The sequence below is a fragment of the Schistocerca americana genome, chromosome 1, assembly GCF_021461395.2.
Source record: "Schistocerca americana isolate TAMUIC-IGC-003095 chromosome 1, iqSchAmer2.1, whole genome shotgun sequence".
Classification (NCBI taxonomy): Eukaryota; Metazoa; Arthropoda; class Insecta; order Orthoptera; family Acrididae; genus Schistocerca; species Schistocerca americana.
Window position 1 is genome coordinate 705,363,433 of NC_060119.1, and position 19,190 is coordinate 705,382,622.

Below are 19,190 nucleotides of genomic sequence, written 5' to 3' on the forward strand. Positions count from 1 at the left end.
CAACCATATCTTAGTATTATACTTGCTCTCTTTCTGTTGTCTTTCTTGTTACTATTCTACTAACCAAATTGAGAGTTTGAAGTAGTGGTTTTGAAGCCTTTCTCTGACATGGGAAAGTGATGATCATGTCACTAAAAAATGTACAAAAAGTAAAGCGATAACTTTAGTATCAAAGGTTTCACTAGTTAACCATATTAGTACTGTAGTCTTTAATGTAAACCAAATAATACATCTGAAATGAGCCAGTCTTGTCACACCACATTCACACACTTCGGAACTGTCCATATTTTTAATACTTGTACTGGAGCTTGAGGCACAACTGAAAATGCAACAAAGTTTGGTGCTATATTGTGTCATAGAATATGATTAGAACATCTGAGGTATGTTGAGTAATCCATATGAACACAATGAACTTGGAATCACTGAACTCTCCAGATACTGACAGCTCTAGCTAAGAATATGGGCAAGCATGATGTATGCCTGTGACATTTTAATTATGTTCCCGAGTGTAACTACAGGTGGAAAAAAAACTTGTTTTTCCAACCAGTGCATTAATGTCCATTCTATTCTGTAGTATTACTGCATGGTATGAGATCCTAACCAAATAGGTTTGATGGAGGACACGGAAAAATGTCAAAGTATTGTATTACCACGAAATAGGTGAAAGGAGGTCATGGCTGTAAGCGAGTTGGGGAGACAGTCATTAAAACAAGGACATTTACTGTTGTCTTCGTTGATCCATTATGGACTGTGTGACAACGGCTGGCATGTATTTCTTGATGCAATAATTTACCAAAAGCCGTATGTATTGCAGAAATGTATTTTATGAACGTCTTATGTGCTACCAGTTTCAGGATTACATTGATGCCATCTTCAGGTCCCACACGTCACAGTCGTAAAAACGCTATACACAGAAGGAGCCATATAACTGGATCCGTGAATCAAATCATTATGCAACAGCTCTTGCTGGCCAGGCGACACAGACGCCTGGCCACTTTGTTTTTCATAACAGTGAGCACACTGCTGTTCCGTGGATCAAAATAACACCAAAAAAAGCTGCTCTTATGTGTTGCGTGACTTCCTTTATTGCCTTCTTTGAATTATTGTTGTAAAGTTGGAAGGAAGGCATTTCCCCTCTGTTCTGGAATTAAATCCCCCTTAACAACACTCTTAACTTAACCAACTATGTAGCACTTTCTGGAGCCTTGTTTTCTTTAACAAATGCATTCTGCTATGCCTTAAAATTTGTGAAAATAATTATAACAATCTAGCTTGTCTAACGTTCTAAGACTTAAAGTGTGAGTGTGGATCTGGGTTATATTGGTTTATCCCCCCGAAACCACCTTCCACTTCTTTACGAGGTGACTTACTTGGAACTTGCAGCCACTCTTCTTTACTGGCTAGCTGGCTGCTGAAAAACCCTCTTGATTTGTTCTCCATAGAATAATGCTAGGTATAGGAATTTTTAGACACTTTCTACTTATTCCATAAGTAGACATACAAACTTTATTTTTCGTCAATTAGCAATGTATTTAACTTCCATACACAATAAAACTCTCACTTTCCACATAAATATGTAACTTCCTGTAAGTATCCTGTACAGCCAGACGTCATAAACAAATTACTTTACAGTTAAAAGAAAGTTGCCTTAGATACCATAACTTCTCTTAACACGAATCAGAAAATAAGTCTTGCCGATAGCAAGGTTATGTCAAGAGTTTTCAAGAGTTCTTTTTCAGCTGTCTTTGTTTTAATAACAGTAGTCAATGACACAATAAGCACAGAGCTGCATATAAACTCCATGGTTTTTCCTTACACACACACTAAAACATCTATGGATTGCCCGACAGGTACTTGTTGGTGCCATTTGTCCCCGCGTCTACTTTCTTCCCGCGACTGATTTTAAACCTGCACACACAAACATGTGATGCGCAGTAGGTTGGATTCTACACTCCCACACTCATATCCAGAATATTGTGTGTTCGAGACGGTAGAACACTGAGTGGTTCTAGAATTTACACAGAAATCCTCGAATTGCTACAATCGCAAAAACATTTATTCAAAGGTGACCAGTTTTGATAACCTTCAGATCTAGCTGTAATATAATACACGAAAAAAAATTAGAGGGATACATTAAAAGAACTTAAAATTAGGTAAAAAAATTTATGAAAGATAGATATACCTATTTTGATGGACAGTGGCTGCGTATGGAGCAGGAACCTCAGAATGACGGTAGTCAATTGTGGAAGAAAGCAATACAGCTGTTTCTTAAATACTGGAGAGACTACCTACAGCTGACATCATGATATCAGTATTAGCCAGCCAGATATAAGTCAACAGAATTATGTAGAGAAAGATGTACTTATTAGTAAATAAAACATCAAAATTATTTAGAATAAATTTACAATATAGAAGAAACAGCATGTTAACACGTATGTTGTGAGATAAGTATACTAAAAGCTTTAAAAAGGAAACAAATAAACATCACATTGCTGTCTATGGGTTGCCCTCTAATGGCATGTGGCAAAATAATTACATTGTTGTTGGTTTTTATGGAGGTGATGGATGCCATACCAAAGATGTAGCATCAGGGAGATTTCCAATGAGATGGCTGTGAATATCGATACGTGATGTCCAGTAGACGACCCTCCATAGATGCACTGTGGAGATAGAAAATGTTGATCTTGAGTGGTTTCCATCTCTACAGTAACCAACTGCTCCGTACATCTGTGGAAGATCATCTGCTGGACATCACCTGTCAATATTCACAGCCATCTCTTGGAAATCCCGTTGATATGACATCCATCATCTCCATAGAAACCAACAACATTGTAATTATTTTGCAACATGCCTCTAGAGGGCAGCCCATATACAGTGAGTATGATGTTTGTTTCCTTTTTAAAGCTTTTAGTACATTTATTTCACAATAGTTGTGTTAACAAGCTGTTTCTTCTTTGTTGTAAAATTATTCTATGTAATTTTGATGTTTCATTTACTAATTAGTGCATCTTTCTGTTCATACTCTTTCAACTTATACGTGATTGGCTAATGCTGGCATCATGCTGTCAGCTGTAGGTGGAGCCTCCAGTATGGAAGAAATAGCTGCACTGCTCTCTCCAACAGTTGACTACAGTCATTCTGAGGTTCCTGCTCCATACATGGCCAATGTCCATCAAAATGGGTAAATATATGTTTTGTTAATTTCAAGTTCTTCTGTTTTTTCCCTCTAATTCATATCCTGTATTATATTACATTTAGATCTGAAGGAGAACTTGTAATGATTGAAACTGGTCACCTTTGAATAAGTGTATTTTTGAACTAGACTGTTACAATTACTTTCATAGATAATAATTGGATCACTAATACCTCCAGTCATGTGTTCAAAAATACTTAAAATTTGTTGTCTGCATTCGCACTTGCAAGGAAGATTGGTCAAAGGCTCTCCATGACTGATTATTTTTATTTATAGCCAACAGTAGTCTCATTTATTATTATTTCTTACTTCAGATTTTTCACTTTCAGTATCAATTTAACATTACTGGTATATGAGAAAATTACGAGGTGCATTCATTAAGTAATGGAACACTTTTTCGTATCCTTTTGGCGAATTTCGGATGAAAAATATGTGATTTGTTCTGAGATATCATGGAATATTCGCAAATTGGCCCCTAAAGTTTCATGAAGTTCAGAGAGGGTTGGCGCAATACATAACCTTCAAAATAGTGTCTGTAATGGAGGTGCATTCCAAGCAGATAGTTGTCATTGATTTTCTTTTGGTGGAAAACCAGAGCATCGCAGATATTCATAGGGCCTTGCAGAATGTTTGCAGAGGCCTGGCAGTGAACAAAAGCATGGGGAGTTGTTGGGCGAGGCATGCATCACCATTGCAATAAGGTCGCGCACACTTGTCTGATGTCCTGTGTGCCTGCTGGCCACACACAGCTGTGACTCCTGCAATGTCAAAACGTGTGGATACTCATTTGAGGTTATCGATGGATCACAAACACCCACCTTGCTGCATAGCTAGACGTCTCTTTTGGGGGTGCTGGCGTGCTCATCCACCAGTTAGAGTACCCAGAAGTGTGTGCCCACTGGGTTTTTCACCGTCTAACAGAAGACCATAAAGAGCAACAAAGTTCCACCTGCGCAGAATTGCTTGTGCATTACGAGGCTGATCGTGATAATTTTATTGATGGTTCTGCCATTGACCAGGAGAGTAGTACCATGCAAACATACAGGTCCACCCAGTAAGGTGGCATAAGTCCATCACATTGAATGTTAATAATGTTGAAAAACAGTGTTTTGTAGCCAAAAGGGTGGAGAATAATATGGTGTATTTCTATCATGAATAAAACAAACCTACTTTCAGCAAACATTCATGTTTCATTACTTATTGAACACCCTTCATATCTTTCTGCTCTGTGCTCACCTCGCTAGTTACTTCATAAAAGATTTGAAGTAATTTTGTGGAATGTTCTATGATTTTCACCCCTCCAGCGTCAATTTATGCTCATTGTTTCCGAGACCAGTTGAAGTTATAATTATGGACAATTTATTCCAAAAAACACAGACCAGCTTGTTGAAAAGACAAGTTCCATCGCATTGGGACTTCTTGTTTTAATTTTAGTATTGGCAGATTCATTTGTGCCTGCATTTCTTTAAATTTATTCATTGCAAATGAATCTTTTTTTGACGTATAGAACGACAAATGAAATCTTTTTACCATACTCCCAATTGGTGCTAGTTAAGAAAACGGTAGTACATGAAGGGGCATGCTGGAAAAGTTGCACAGGCTGGTTCTGACTTAGTAATCCAAAAGCTAATGACTTCAGTAATATTTGAAATGGGCTAATACCTCTCAATCGAGGAGGGTTGGACTGGGCGGACCATGGGTGACTTGCAACATTTGTTTGGAGTTGTCCAGCAGCGTGGGGGAAAAAACTTAAATGTCACACTTGGTGGCAAATGATTGCCAGATCGGCTGGGGATAGGATAGTAATAAATCAGCCTGGAAATCTTAGCACACACTGCACTATTTGCACTACACTGCCCACAGTACTCCATTTGCTGATACCAGGTGGATGAACCGGGGCATCCGGCATCAGGCTTTGTACTCCTGTAGACAGTAGAACTGCCTCAAGAAGATGCAGCTCAGGAAGGCAGCGAGGAAAAAACATGGTAGCACTCCTCTCATTAAATGGACCACAACAGGACAATGGCAACAAGTGTAGGATAAGAGTTCTGTGCTTCGTGCATACCCTGGCAAAGATGCGGCGAACGGTGATGCGGGCCATGTAGCAATGCGCGGGCGAGCTGCCGAGTGCGTGGCCAGGGATATTGCCTCGTCGCGGCGGAACAAGAGACTGGTAGAATGACGGTTTGGCATACCCAAAGTCTGGAAAGCGTGACTGTCTTAAGTTCTCCCCCTAGTGGGAGTGACCAGTGAGGGTGTTGTGGGACTGATTTCCGGTCTATGCAGCCCATCGTCTGTTGCTACAGATGGAGGTAAGGGAAGGAGTCACCACACAGTTCCGCCCTTTCGAGAGGAAGACACCGGTGTCAACTGCGCAGAGGGGTGCTTGAAGCTTACTGATGATGCTTTCTGTGGGGCATGCTGTGCTCATGCTGTGGTTTCCAGTGAAAGGGGAGGGGCATGTGTCATTGGGAGCATGCGAAGTACCATTGCTGCTCCATGCTGCAGGTGCTAGCGGCAGTGGTGATGACACTCTGTTGAGCATGGTGAGCACCTGTGGGGATAGGGCACTTTCTATGTCGGCTGGAGGCTGCGAATAGGCCAGTGCGGTGGCGACATCAGGATCCTAGGCACTGGGAGGTGTGTCACTTATTTAGTCGGTTGGTAGGAGACCAGAGGCAGCGTCGGCTGGTGGTGTGTTGGATACAGTGTTCGGGGTGGCATCAGCTGGTGGTACATCAGGGATACCAGAGGGAATGGTGTTGGCCTTCATTTTATTGTACGCTGTTGTTGATGGTGCTGTGGCTGGATCCGGTGGTAGGTGAGGACAACTCTACCTCAGTGGTGCTGTGCTTGTTGGCTGGAGGGGGCTCTAGGACATAGGCCAGCTTGAGCCTGTCTACGCAGATAGTAGTTGTGACCCCATTCAGATGAATGGAGAATGTCTTTTCTCCCCGCATCACAACACCAGGTGTGGGTCCGAATTCTGAGGGCGGGTAGGCGGTTGGTATGCATCCACTTGAAGCATTATGTGTGTGCATGCTATGAGGTCCCAGAGGATGAAGGTACAGTTCACATCATGCCATTGCGGAGGTGTTGGTCACAGTTGGGACATAAAGCCCTGGAGCTGCTGCACAAAACCTGGGATGATGATGTCAGGAGGGAGTAAGGTCACTTACAAAAACTCACAAGGAATGGAGAGTGGCTGTCCGTAGACCAGCTCAGTAATCAAAGTTCCCAGGTCAGTTTTGTGTGTGATCTGAAGGCATAGAAGTACAAAGGGCAGGGCAGCAGACCATTCAGAAGAATAGCATGTGAGGGCAGCTTTAAGTGTGTGGTGGAACCGCTCCACCTTGCTGTTAGCTCCAGGGTGCTAGCTGGTGGTATGGTGGAGACTGGAGCCATAGGTGGCTGTCAGAGATCGGAAGATGGCGAGGTGGACTGGCACCCAAGGTTTATAGTGATGTCACGTGGGCAACCGAAGCGGGACACCCAGGTTTGAACAAAGGTTGAGCCATGGTTTTGGCTGAAATGTGTGGAATAGGGGTGGCCTCCGGCCAGCAAGAAAGTCTGTCAATAATTGTCTGCAGATATCAATACCCGTTGGAGGAGGGTAGTGGGCTGACAATGTCAAGGTGAAAGTGCGTGAACTGGTGTTGTGTCGGGGTGTGAACACGCCATCCGACCTTGGCACGGAACACAGGACCAGGCCCAGTTGCTGCAGTCACGTTGGATGCTCGGCCGGACAAAGCGTTGTTTCATGATGATGGAGACGGAAGTGAACATGCCTGGTGTGTAAGGCCGTGGACACAGTCAAATGACGGGTTTTGGAAGGTGGAAGGGAGGAAGGGGCAGGCAGTCATTGAGCCATCAGGTTGTGAAGGATCCAAAAGGATGTCGCACCAGGTCTTACTATTGGACGCAGGTATGGATCTTAGTTGGAGGTTGAGGTGGTGTCCGCATTCCAAAAGGCATGGGCCAGGTCTAGGTCGCACTCTTGAGCAGCAGTCAGGGAATTGTAGTCTAAGGGTTAGGTGATGGCACAGGAGCGGCTAAGGCAATCTGCCACAATGTTGTCGATGCCGGCCCCATGCCAGACATCGGTAGTAAATTGTGCAATATAATCCTATAGCCCAAATTGTCAGGGTGAGATCTGGTCTATGTCTTTCCTTCAAAAGCCAGAAGCTAGGGGGTGCTGGTCTGTAGAGATTGTAAAGACACATCTCTCAACTGAAGATCGGAAATAGTGGACGGCTTCATGGACTGCAGGCAGCTCGCAGCTATATGTGCCCCAGTGGTGTTGTGTATCGGAGAGCTTGGACGAAGATGTGGTGCGATATCCTTGTGGATCACTCACAACCTGACGGCTCAATGATCGCCCGTCCCTTCTTCCCTCCCGCCTTCCCGAAAACCGGCATTTGATCGTGTCCACAGTATCGCACATCCAGGCATGTGCACTTCCGTCACCCTCAAGAAACAATGTTGTCCATGTATTGTTGAAGGATGGCTCCAATAGCCATCTAGCTCACATCCACCTCTATTGAGGGGAGGGGGGAGGGGAAGAGCTGGTAGGGCCACATAGGGTAGGCCCTATTTTGTTTTTTCTAAGCTCCTGATCATGGCCATGGTCCAAGGGACCAGCTTGTTCCCTCCGTTTTTATCAGCATGGAGTGCTGCAGTAAGATACTCTTGTGTGGCAGAAGGAGGGGGACGGAAAAAATAGACCATGGCAATGAGACACCAGAGCTCTTTGTAGGTAATAGGGCGTGGAATTTCCACTACTGCCTGTACTGTCACGAGGAGGGGCTGGGACTTGATGGCAGAGACAACGTGTCCAAGGAATTCGACATCACTCACCCCAAAAACGCATTTTGCCAAGTAGAAGATCATGCCAGCTTTCTGTAGACAGGAAAACATTTTGTGTGTATGTTGGTGATGCTCATGTGGGTCTCTGGAGTAGATGAGTATATCATGTAGATAGCCGAAACACCCTCATGCACCTCGGAGGGTGTTGTCCAAAAACCGCTGCCAGGTTTGTGCGGCATTGCATAGGGCAAATGTCATGAATGCATTCTTGAACAGCTGTTTTCTCAATATCCTCTGGGGTGACTAGGATTTGTGTGTAAGCTTTAGTGCAATCTATCTTACTGAAGATAGTAGCTCCTGAGAAGACGTCACTGTAAGTGCAGAGGAGAGGGACCAGATAGCGGTCAGGATGTTATCGGCATTTAGTTTGCGGTAATCACCACAAGGGCAGGAATTGTTTTTCTTGGGGACAAGGTGAAGAGCCATGGGCTTTTGGAAGGGCGAAGTACGCCGGCAGTGAACAGTTCTTCAGACTCCTTTTGTGTGATTTTGCACTTGTGAGCAGGTAGGGGACAGTCACAGCAGAAAATTGGAGCTCCAGGGGTAGTTGTTATTTAATGCACAGTGTCATGCTGAACATTTCGCGGGGCGGGGAGGGGGGGGGGGGTGCTAGATGGCTCCATGAGGAGGGGGAGTTCTGCAAGGAGCAGAGCGTATGGACCTGAAACAGCCAGCTATTTCACGGCAAAGCACATGGTGGGGCGGGAGCTGCACTGGACGGTCTTGCCGGAAGTGCCCTCAATTAAACTGCACTTCACTGCGTTGGCCAATAGGCCTTAATGACCAAGGAAGTCGGTGCCCAGAATGGGGCCGGTTAGAGCGCCCATTGGGCTTCCGTGGGGGTGGGATCATGTGGCAGAGACATCGCAAATTAACCATGCGTATAGCATTTTGTGGTGTGTGGGGGAGGGTGCTGGCAGGCAATGTTGCAGAGGAGGAAGCAGGTGGGGCACGCGCCATGTAGACTGCACAATACAATCTCCACCTTGTTTTGTTGGGGAAGGTGTCTTCATTATGCCGCATGGTTAATGGTTACACTGTAGCTTATCCAGGTGCACGTCTGTCACTTCCGGGAGGGTGATGGTGATGTGCGTGGGGGGTGGGGGCGGGGGGTGGCGTACCTTGAGGGGCACGGGAGTGGGACGCTGGTGCACGTGAAGGGATGGCGTGTGTGGAGGGGTGCCGACGGGTGGAGAGGGCAGGGGGTGGATGGCTGGCAAGCTGGATGCGTCCGACTGACCTAGTTGGAAGTGATTTTGCAACCATGTGGGTTGTGCTAATTGGAATATTAAGAAAAAAGGAAAACCATTAATGAGACTCAGTGCTATGGTTTACAGGGGGTCATCAATGATGGAATGAATTATGAGGGGGCGCACATGCCTACATGGTGTGCTAGTTAAGAAAACGGTAGTACATGAAGGGCCACTCTGGAAGAGCCACACCTACTGGTTCTGACTTACAAATACAAAAGCTAATGGCTACAGTAACATTCAAAATGGGCTAATACCTCTTAACTGAGAATGGTCTGGACTGGTTGGACCACGGGTGGCTTACAACCTTTGTTGGGCTTCGTCAGCAGGGTGGGAAAAAAATGCTTCAATGGCGCGCTTGGTGGCAAGGGAACGCTAAAACGGCTAGGGATAAGATAGTAATAAATCAGCACGGTAGTCTTGGCATGCACTGCATTTCACTGCACTATTTGCACTACACTGCATGCAGTACTCCAATTGCTTATACCCGGGGGACGAACTAGGCGTCCGGCATTGGGCTTCATACTCCTTTAGTCAGTAGAACTGCTTCAAGAAGACACATCTCAGGAAGGCGCCATGGAGAAAATGCTGTAGCATTCCTCTCATTAAATGGATCACAAGAGGACAACGGCGACGAGCTTGGGATGCATTTCGTGCATACACCGGCAATAATGCAGCTGATGATGATGCAGGCCACATGGCGTTGTGCTGGCGAGCTACCGGGAGCACAACTGGAATGTTGCCTCATCAGAGCGGAACAAGAGACTGATTGAGTGACAGTTCGGCATGCCTAACGTCCGGAAAGCGTGCCGTCTGCATTCTCCCCCTGACAGGAGCGACCCACGAGGGTGTTGTGAAGCTGGTTTCTGGTTTACACAGCCCGTCGTCTGCTGCTGCAGATGGAGGGAAAGGAAGGAGTCACTACAGTTTTATACTTGATTTGACAATTAAATAAATAGTGTGGGTGTAGCAGGGCATCTGAGTTCATTTACAAATTTTGACTGCAGCAACAATGTTAACTGCATTGTTACTTACAACTGCCACCATTTTGCTATGTACTGATCAGTTGGTTACTTCTCTTTTTAGAAAAATGCTATATTTTCAGCAATGTGCTGAGGTGAAATTCCAGGCAACTCGGTACACTCGAATGGAGCTTCGTGTCATGGTGTGCAGTAATTACAGTAAAACTTTGGTTATTCACGGAACTCCACCAGTCAATTGTTAAAGTGACTGCCGCTATCAGAAACCATTTTCCGTGTAAATTATTGCACAGTTGATTAGATAGTTGTGGCAGAAAGTTGATGGAAAGTGTTTCCTACTAGGAAGTTGATTAGGCAGAGCAGGGAGACAAACTTCTTAAATTCTGTATCCTCCATAATCCTGAAGGGATGGTATCCCTTACAAATCATTTTAAGTGACTGAATGTCATTTTCTTTGCTTTTATAAATTGGGAGCTTAAAAATGTTGACAAAATTTGTCAAACATGATTGCCCTACTCTTACCAAAACAGGTTCAAAGGCGGCAAATGAAGGTGTCCTACAGATCAGATTGTTCGATGATAACGGAACAACTTTGCAGATGGATTCACTCTTTTTGCTTCCTGTAGCAGAAACAGAGGCTAGTGCATTAGAGGCTGGTGTGGATCACTGGTAAAATACAGTTGACATTATAGAACTTGTTCCTGCAGGTTTTGATGGTGGAGATCCAGGTCAAAAACCCATGCTTTCCAGTGGCACTGGGGGATGTCTTTTTGTGAGATAGCTTTTTAAGTTACCCATAGAGCCTCTAGCAATACTGATGACAACTTTGAAATATTTGCATACCCTCGAGCCACATCTTTTTTATTGAAGTGATACCACAATGTACTGCCAGAATATGAAAATTTTAGCGTCTTTAATATTGTTAAAATTTCATTACTAATTTGCCTTTACAAGTTACCCTGAAAAGTTTTAAAGAGAATCTCAGTGTACATTGTCTACCATTACAGATAAATATTGATATCTAAAATTACAGATAATCAAAATAATTGAAAACTGAATAGTGGAGAATGGTGTTGATCAACTCAGCGATAAAAATTTGAAGTGTTGTTTGGCTGCACTTATGTGACTCTTTCTAAAATTTATGATTTCTTTTCTGGAGCTCCATTCCATATCGAAACGAGGTGTGGGAAATTTGAACTTACTGATAAGCAGAAGGGAGGCTCCTGGACTATAAAAATCTGAAAAATCCAGAGAAGTCCAGCCAGGTGTCACTTCTGCATGATTGCATGATAAATTTGTTGATTACCTAATCTAGACAGGTTGTTTACTTTGATTTCCGTAGCTGAATGCATTCTCAGAAAGCATCACAGTAGCCAGCTGGCTGAATGGAAGTAGGGTAATTATAGAACTTGTACCTGTTGATGACCCAGCGCAGACCACCCAAGAACCCAGTCATCATTCACTTTTGAGGGAAGATGTCCTCATTATTTACAGAAAAAATAAAAATAAGTGGCCAGTATTCTGTTAAATGTCCTTTACACTTTGTTGGTGTGTGTATTAACTAGGCATCAAAGTGCCATACTAGTTGTACGGGAACTGAAATTGTATTTGGAAATATCATTTCTTCCAACATAGGACCTGAGAAACAGTGTACTAAAATTAGACACTTTGTATCAGCAATGGCAGCAACTACATAAACGTGCTGAAAGATTGTCGTAACATTACCAGTGACAATAAAAAGACTACTCTTTTGCAAAATCTTGAAAACTTAGCCCATGCCACCATTTTGAAGATCTTTACAATTGGGGAGGGGTGGGGGGCAGATTTTATCACTCCAACATTTTAAAGGAGGGCCAGGGCTTGTGCAATTCTGACTGGCAGGGGATACTTTTTTGGGGGGGGAGGGGGGAGCAACATTTGTTGGTCACTGTTGTACTTTTATCTGTAATAACTCGAAAACTACGGTCTCTAGGAAAAACTTATGCCTGTAAAAAAAATTGAACTACATTAAATTTCCCGCTAAAAAATCATATTAATTTTCTCTAGTGGAGTAATGCTTTACACGTAGATAGCTAGAGAATATGAAAACCTTGAACATAGGCTGTAGCTTAGGTGGTTCTAGTTGGCCAGTTTGAGGTTGTTTCCTGACTTGATAGACCAGAAGTGTCATGTATAAAATAGTTTGTCTCGACTTCCTATAGATGACTGTGGTACGTTGTAAACAGTTATCATTTACACGTTGTATATGCTTCAGGCTGGCTGAGAGTTATGAGATTCTCAGACAAAGAAGAGACTTAATGGAAGAATAAATTGTTTTAAAAGAAAGCATGCTTTCCTTCTCATATCTTTCTCACAAACTTAGCAAATAGTAGGTTTGTAGACTGTGTTATTAAAGTTAATGCAGCAGTTAATAATTAAGTTGAAAGTATAAAAGTGTTTGGATTAAGATCTGCTTCTAAACAATCAATTTTTTTATTATTTTTTATTTTTATAAGATTAAAAGGAAATACTATCTTCTGGCATTCAGTGTCTTTTTGAATGGTGATGTACCCCTTCCCATTTCCTAACAAGCCTAAATCATGAACTTAATTTTTTTTTCACAAAGAAAATGAAACAAACTAGTTGGTAGCACACAGAAACAACAACACATGAAAAATTAGTCTTCATAAGTGTCACATTTTGTTTATGGAAGAAATATAGAATTCATAAGTTTTATGTGAACTTACACAACAGCTTAAGAAAATGTACAAATAATTTAAAAAATGCAATTTTCTAAACACATATTCTGTCATACCTGAAAAAAGATATGTATTACATACAATGTGATTTTTATGTAAGATGTGTAATTATAAAATACTCATAAATTATCAGTTATGGACGCTCAATAAAACACAAAGAACCATAAGTCCAGAGTACAAGAACAGTTTGTAATGACAGTAGGGGAGTGCAGTGAATGAAACGAGTGACGAGATACTGAACTAGGAGCTGTGGAACTGGCATGAGTGACTAATGAAAGAACTAGTCTGGCCAATGCAGGAACGGGTACAGGGGAGCTAGACTGGCAGACAAGACCAATCGTGACCGAAGGGAACGGTGAGCAGCCATTTTAGAAATGAGACAGATGGCGACTGAGGTTGTTCCTCTGTCCTTCACTTTAGTGAACCATTCCTTTTGGCCTGATCATTTGCAAATGACCCACCTCTAATCTGAACACAAATCTTGTGGTTATTGTGAAAAGTCACCTTAGCCAGTTAGGTCATTCAAGTATGCCTCTAGGAATGACCCAAACTCAATGTATTGATGTTTCCCTCCATGTAGAGCTCTATTGCAGGGTAAGCTGTTGTTTTCCTCCGTTCCCATTCCTTTGGTAGTGCTTTCTGTACATACTTCGTTGAACATGGTTATAGTGTTGAAAGGCAGTAGGGAGGCAATATCAATGAGAGGTCACTCCCCATCTTCTCAGGTACTGGCTGGGCTTTGTTGCATGTGTAACTGTTTCCTACAAAAGTGTTTAGTATCTTCATTAACAAGGACACTGTTACTGAGTCTCTAATAGTTTCTTATCGCTTAGCATTCCACTTAAGAAAAAATGTCTGTCTCATAAACATATAGTGGTATGTCAGTGTGCCTTTGTGTATGCAACACCCCAGTCAGTGAATGCTGAGCAGTACTATACCTTCATATGATTCCATTCTCATAACCAAAGACTTAAACATATTAGCAACAAGAGTGAAACACCAGTACTGGTATCTTCATTGTTTATGACAAGACTTGGAAATTCCTTACAAGTGGTGTTTCTCTATGAAAACCTGGAAGGAACTCAAGTGTTCTAGATAGCTATAGACTATTAATCACAATTGGTTTGCATTCATTTTTGCAAGTTTTGTTTATAAGATGATTTGTTTGTCTGATGATTTTCAGATCTATAAAAGAATTAAAACTTGAAGAATTGTTAGTATTAACCATCTTCAGTCATCACAGAGCGATCCATTATAGTATAAACGTGACATTGCTTAATAATAACATAACATCCAGTATTACCTCACACAGGTAATGATGGGAAAACTGAATGAAGATATTTAGTCAGTTGTTGGAAAAGAATTGATTAAATTGGTTGTAGCTTCATGTGTTGGTTGGCCTACTCACTCATTCTTTCAATGAAACCACTCTGTGGTAGCAACCGAATGGAAGCGGTCAACACAGTTCATTGTAATTTTGCATATTGACTGAATAATTCATTCTATCTTTCAAGTGAAACCAGTATTTGTTCTTTCAACTGAACCACTCTTTGGTGTTCTAGTTGGTGTAGCTACCAGTTCATTCTTCTGAGTGAAACCCATGTGTAGTGCTTTTATTTGTTGAACTAAAGCAGTTGTATACCACAAGGGTGTAGATACTCCCCCGCCCCTGCCCCAAAAGGGTAGTACTACCCCCTGGGGGTTATGTAAAGACTTGTCAGGGGGATAGGCCAAATTTAACATAAGATTTTACATATTCGCAGTCTTACCATATTTTTTAGATCCAACCTAGGACATATTTTTGGAACTACCTGAAAGTGTTAAGTTCAGTGTCTCAGTACAATTAATTTGTTCAGTGATGTTTTTCACTAAACATAACAATAATTGCCTCCAGTTTTGGTTCTAGCAGATGAAGATTTTGGGTCATATAATATTTTAACCATTTCAGATGTGCAGTCTGATATTTTGAACTGAGTTCTCGACAGACAGTGTGGTATGAAAATGTGATTGCTTTAGCAGCATACTCCAGATCATCATTATTCCCATCTGTGGCTTTAAAAAAGTCTCTTCTATGTTCAGCTGTTCACAGGTGGTTTTTAAAAGCATTGTTTCATTTCCGTGCAAACTCTTTATTTGTAGCCTTCAGCAGCAGCCTTTCCTTTATGTGCAGCAGAAAGTTCTCCAGTATACTATCTGCAATAAATACAGGGTGATTCAAAAAGAATACCACAACTTTAAAAATGTGTATTTAATGAAAGAAACATAATATAACCTTCTGTTATACATCATTACAAAGAGTATTTAAAAAGGTTTTTTTTTTCACTCAAAAACAAGTTCAGAGATGTTCAATATGGCCCCCTCCAGATACACGAGCAATATCAACCCGATACTCCAACTCGTTCCACACTCTCTGTAGCATATCAGGCGTAACAGTTTGGATAGCTGCTGTTATTTCTCATTTCAAATCATCAATGGTGGCTGGGAGAGGTGGCCGAAACACCATATCCTTAACATACCCCCATAAGAAAAAATCGCAGGGGGTAAGATCAGGGCTTCTTGGAGGCCAGTGATGACGTGCTCTGTCACGGGCTGCCTGGCGGCCAATCCATCGCCTCGGGTAGTTGACGTTCAGGTAGTTACGGACAGATAAGTGCCAATGTGGTGGCGCTCCATCCTGCTGAAATATGAATTGTTGTGCTTCTTGTTTGAGCTGAGGGAACAGCCAATTTTCTAACATCTCCAGATACTGTAGTCCAGTTACAGTAGCACCTTCGAAGAAAAAGGGACCAAAAACTTTATTGGCTGAAATGGCGAACAAATGTACGACTAAATGAAACTTTATAGCTCCCTTAATTCGCCGACAGATAGTGCTTAGCTCTGCCTTTTGTCGTTGCAGAGTTTTAAATTCCTAAAGTTGTGGTATTCTTTTTGAATCACCCTGTATATTCATTGTTACCATCATACAGAGTTTTTGAAAAATTGTATTCCTTTTGGAGGTTAACATTAAACACACACTTTCTCTTGGGCAGTGCTAAAAGGTGAGACAAAAAACAAAGACAGATAAATGATTGAAAACAAGTAGATGACTTACTTTACATACACAAACAACACTAACACGTTGCCCCTGTTGTGTTGCCAAAGGACTAACATGAAAGAGAAAAGTTGTGACGGAACCGGGAGCCATGCCTCCCATTCAGTACGAGCGCTTGCTGCCTGGTTGACTGAGAGACACCCGACCATAGGAAAATTTTTAAAAGCAAGATGTCAAAACACACAACCCAAAAATTTAATAAAGTCCATGTCAGTCATAAAATTCTTGGAACCTGGACATTATCAAGGACAGCACTAAAAAACAGGACTGTTTGGGCTAATCCCGAACATATAATAACCCTACATATTCATTTAATAATATACTGAATAGACTAATTCTTCTTTTTATCATTTAAAATTGATTGAAGTATTTCTGTGGATTAAAGTGGATTAAATTGTTCCAGTGCAGTTGACATGTAACTGATTAAGCTGATGTATCATGGGCAGTACAAAGTTGAGCATAAAAGTTCCCTTATGGGTACTTGAAGGAGAAAAGAAGATTGTCATATTTTGTAGACTGTTTGCATTCCATTTTACTGAAAAGGTCTAATGTCCATTAGTTAAAATTGTTTTGAATTTAGGCCTCAAACATTTATTCCGCCATTTAGTTGTATTGAACATAGACATATTATTCAGAAAATTACATTATTGGCTACAGACATGTAAATCAAACCAATACACACAAATCTGTTTACATTTCACAGCCGGTGCAGGTATAAGAGTTCATGGGCATGAGGAAGTACTCCTTACATTTACACATTGGTACTTCGTAGTTAAGCCCATCCCTACCATCACTGCACACACTCTGTTACCATGTTTGCATGACTCTGGACCGCTGGAAGCGACCATTGGAGTTAACTGAGACCTAGTGCATTCAGCAGTTGTTTTGGTGCTGTTAACTTTCTGTCACTCTCCATCTGTTAGTTTCAGCTATCATTGTCTCTCATTTACTCTGCTTGCATTGTTCATGAAACATTATTGTAGCCTGGAGGAAACTAGTCATCTTCATGAGCACTATTGCTACAATTTGAAACAAAGTAGTGTTTGTTTCTTTAAAGTTTTACTGAATCTAGGAAAGCAATAATGTGCATAATTTTAGGCATATCTAAACTGATTACAGGTAATTACCTGGAATATGTACTTCCAAAAAGTAAATATTCTCTATATTTTTAGTTTGTGGAATAAATGTCAAAGTGAAAAACCTAGGACAGAGTTTAGCAGAGATCATGATGATGGCTGGAATGGTTGCAAGAGCTGGATGATGAAGGTCCTTACAGCAGTGTTGCTGACTCGGAGAACAAGGATTGTGTACATGAAAGTGGTCATGATTCAGGAACAGAATAAGAATAGTCAGAAAATTATGAATTTGAATCACAGAAAGGAGTAATTCAAGAGGATGTATTTCTTATATGAAAAGATGGAATAGCTAAATGGAGGAAAAGTAAATATCCTACTAATGTTAGAATAAGAGCTTCTAATGTTAGTACACATTTACCTGAACCAAAAAATGAAGCTCGTATAACAAAGACAGAAATAGAAATTAAAAAGTTATTCTTGAATGAAAATTTAATATTCCTTAATTGCAACATGTACTAGAATTTACATCAATGAAGTTCATGTTAACTGTTCTAGGGAAAGGGATGCTAAAGAAACAGATGTTATAAGAGATCAGAGTTTTATTGGTTTGTAATATTGTGTGGATATCGAAGACATTCTAGAATGAGTTTGTCAGAGTTGTTGGATAACTCAAAGAGCAACAGACTTGAATCATGCTACCTGTGCATGAGTAAAAACTGTTTCAGGGTGGGAGTGGCCAAGTGGTTTGAGGCACCATGTCATGGATTGTGTGGCCCCTCCTGCCAGAGGTTCGAGTCTTCCCTCAGGCTTGTGTGTGTGTGTGTGTGTGTGTGTGTGTGTGTGTGTGTGTGTGATTCTTAGCATAAGTTAATGTAGTTTAAGTAAGGTGTAAGTCTAGGAACTGATGACCTCAGAAGTTTGGTCCCTTAGGAATTCACACACATTTGAACATTTTTGATTCAGGTTGCACTTGAGATGTCTCAGGTGATAATATCGTTGATAGAGGTGTTCACAGAGAGAATGAGAAGTTGGCTGCTATTTAGAGGTCCTGGGGCTATTTATGAACAACTGTAAAAAATATTTATCACCTAATGTATACCTTACTGTATTTGTGAATTAAAAGTATTATATTTAGATTTAAATAAAACACTTCTAAAATCATTTATATACACTGTCCAAAGTGTGGAAATACACTGTTTATGGTGTGGAGGTGGAGGACACCTGTCATCCACATGCGTAACCACGTCAGGAATTATCACATGAGCAACTGAGCGTTAAACCATTGTTGATTGTACTCCATTATCATCTGTGATTAATGTTACTTTCATTCCATTATTTGATTTTATTGAGTGCCAATAACTAGCTTTTAGTTCAGCTTTCAGACCATTTTTATGAATAGTCATTTATTTAATAGTGAATGACGAAACACTCAATGATGTGAGAATGGAAGAAGTCATATGACTGGATGAAAAGTGATTCTCTAGATAAATGAATTGGAAAATACAGTATCTGCAAAACATGATTCATTTTCTGAAACTATATTAATTGTATAAATCAAAGAAAATTAACAAATGGTGACAAATATTTATCATAAAAAATAATTCAGACAAGTGACAGTAATACTTAAAAAGCAATTGATTTGTCACCAAACAATTAAAAGCATTGTATTTTAAATGCTTTCTGTTCACGTCACAGCAGCATTTACCAAAAGAGGATTATGGGTGCTGGTTCAAACTAGTGGGAGAGAGAGGCAGGGTCCCAATAAATTTAAAGAAAAAGGTAATTGTTGATGCTTTTAAACGTAAATAATATGAATATAGCACCAGTTATTAATATATACACTACTGGCCATTAAAATTGCTACACCAAGAAGAAATGCAGATGATAAATGGATATTCATTGGACAAATATATTATACTAGAACTGACATGTGATTACATTTTCATGCAATTTGGGTGCATAGATCCTGAGAAATCAGTAGCCAGAACAACCATCT

General features: G+C 41.1%; 1 protein-coding gene across 3 annotated transcripts in view; it reads left to right on the top strand.

Annotated features, from left to right (window-relative positions):
* LOC124609730 (USP6 N-terminal-like protein) overlaps nt 1-19,190 on the top strand; it is a 130,452-nt gene that overhangs the window by 35,173 nt on the left and 76,089 nt on the right. The gene's annotated exons all lie outside the window — the stretch shown is intronic.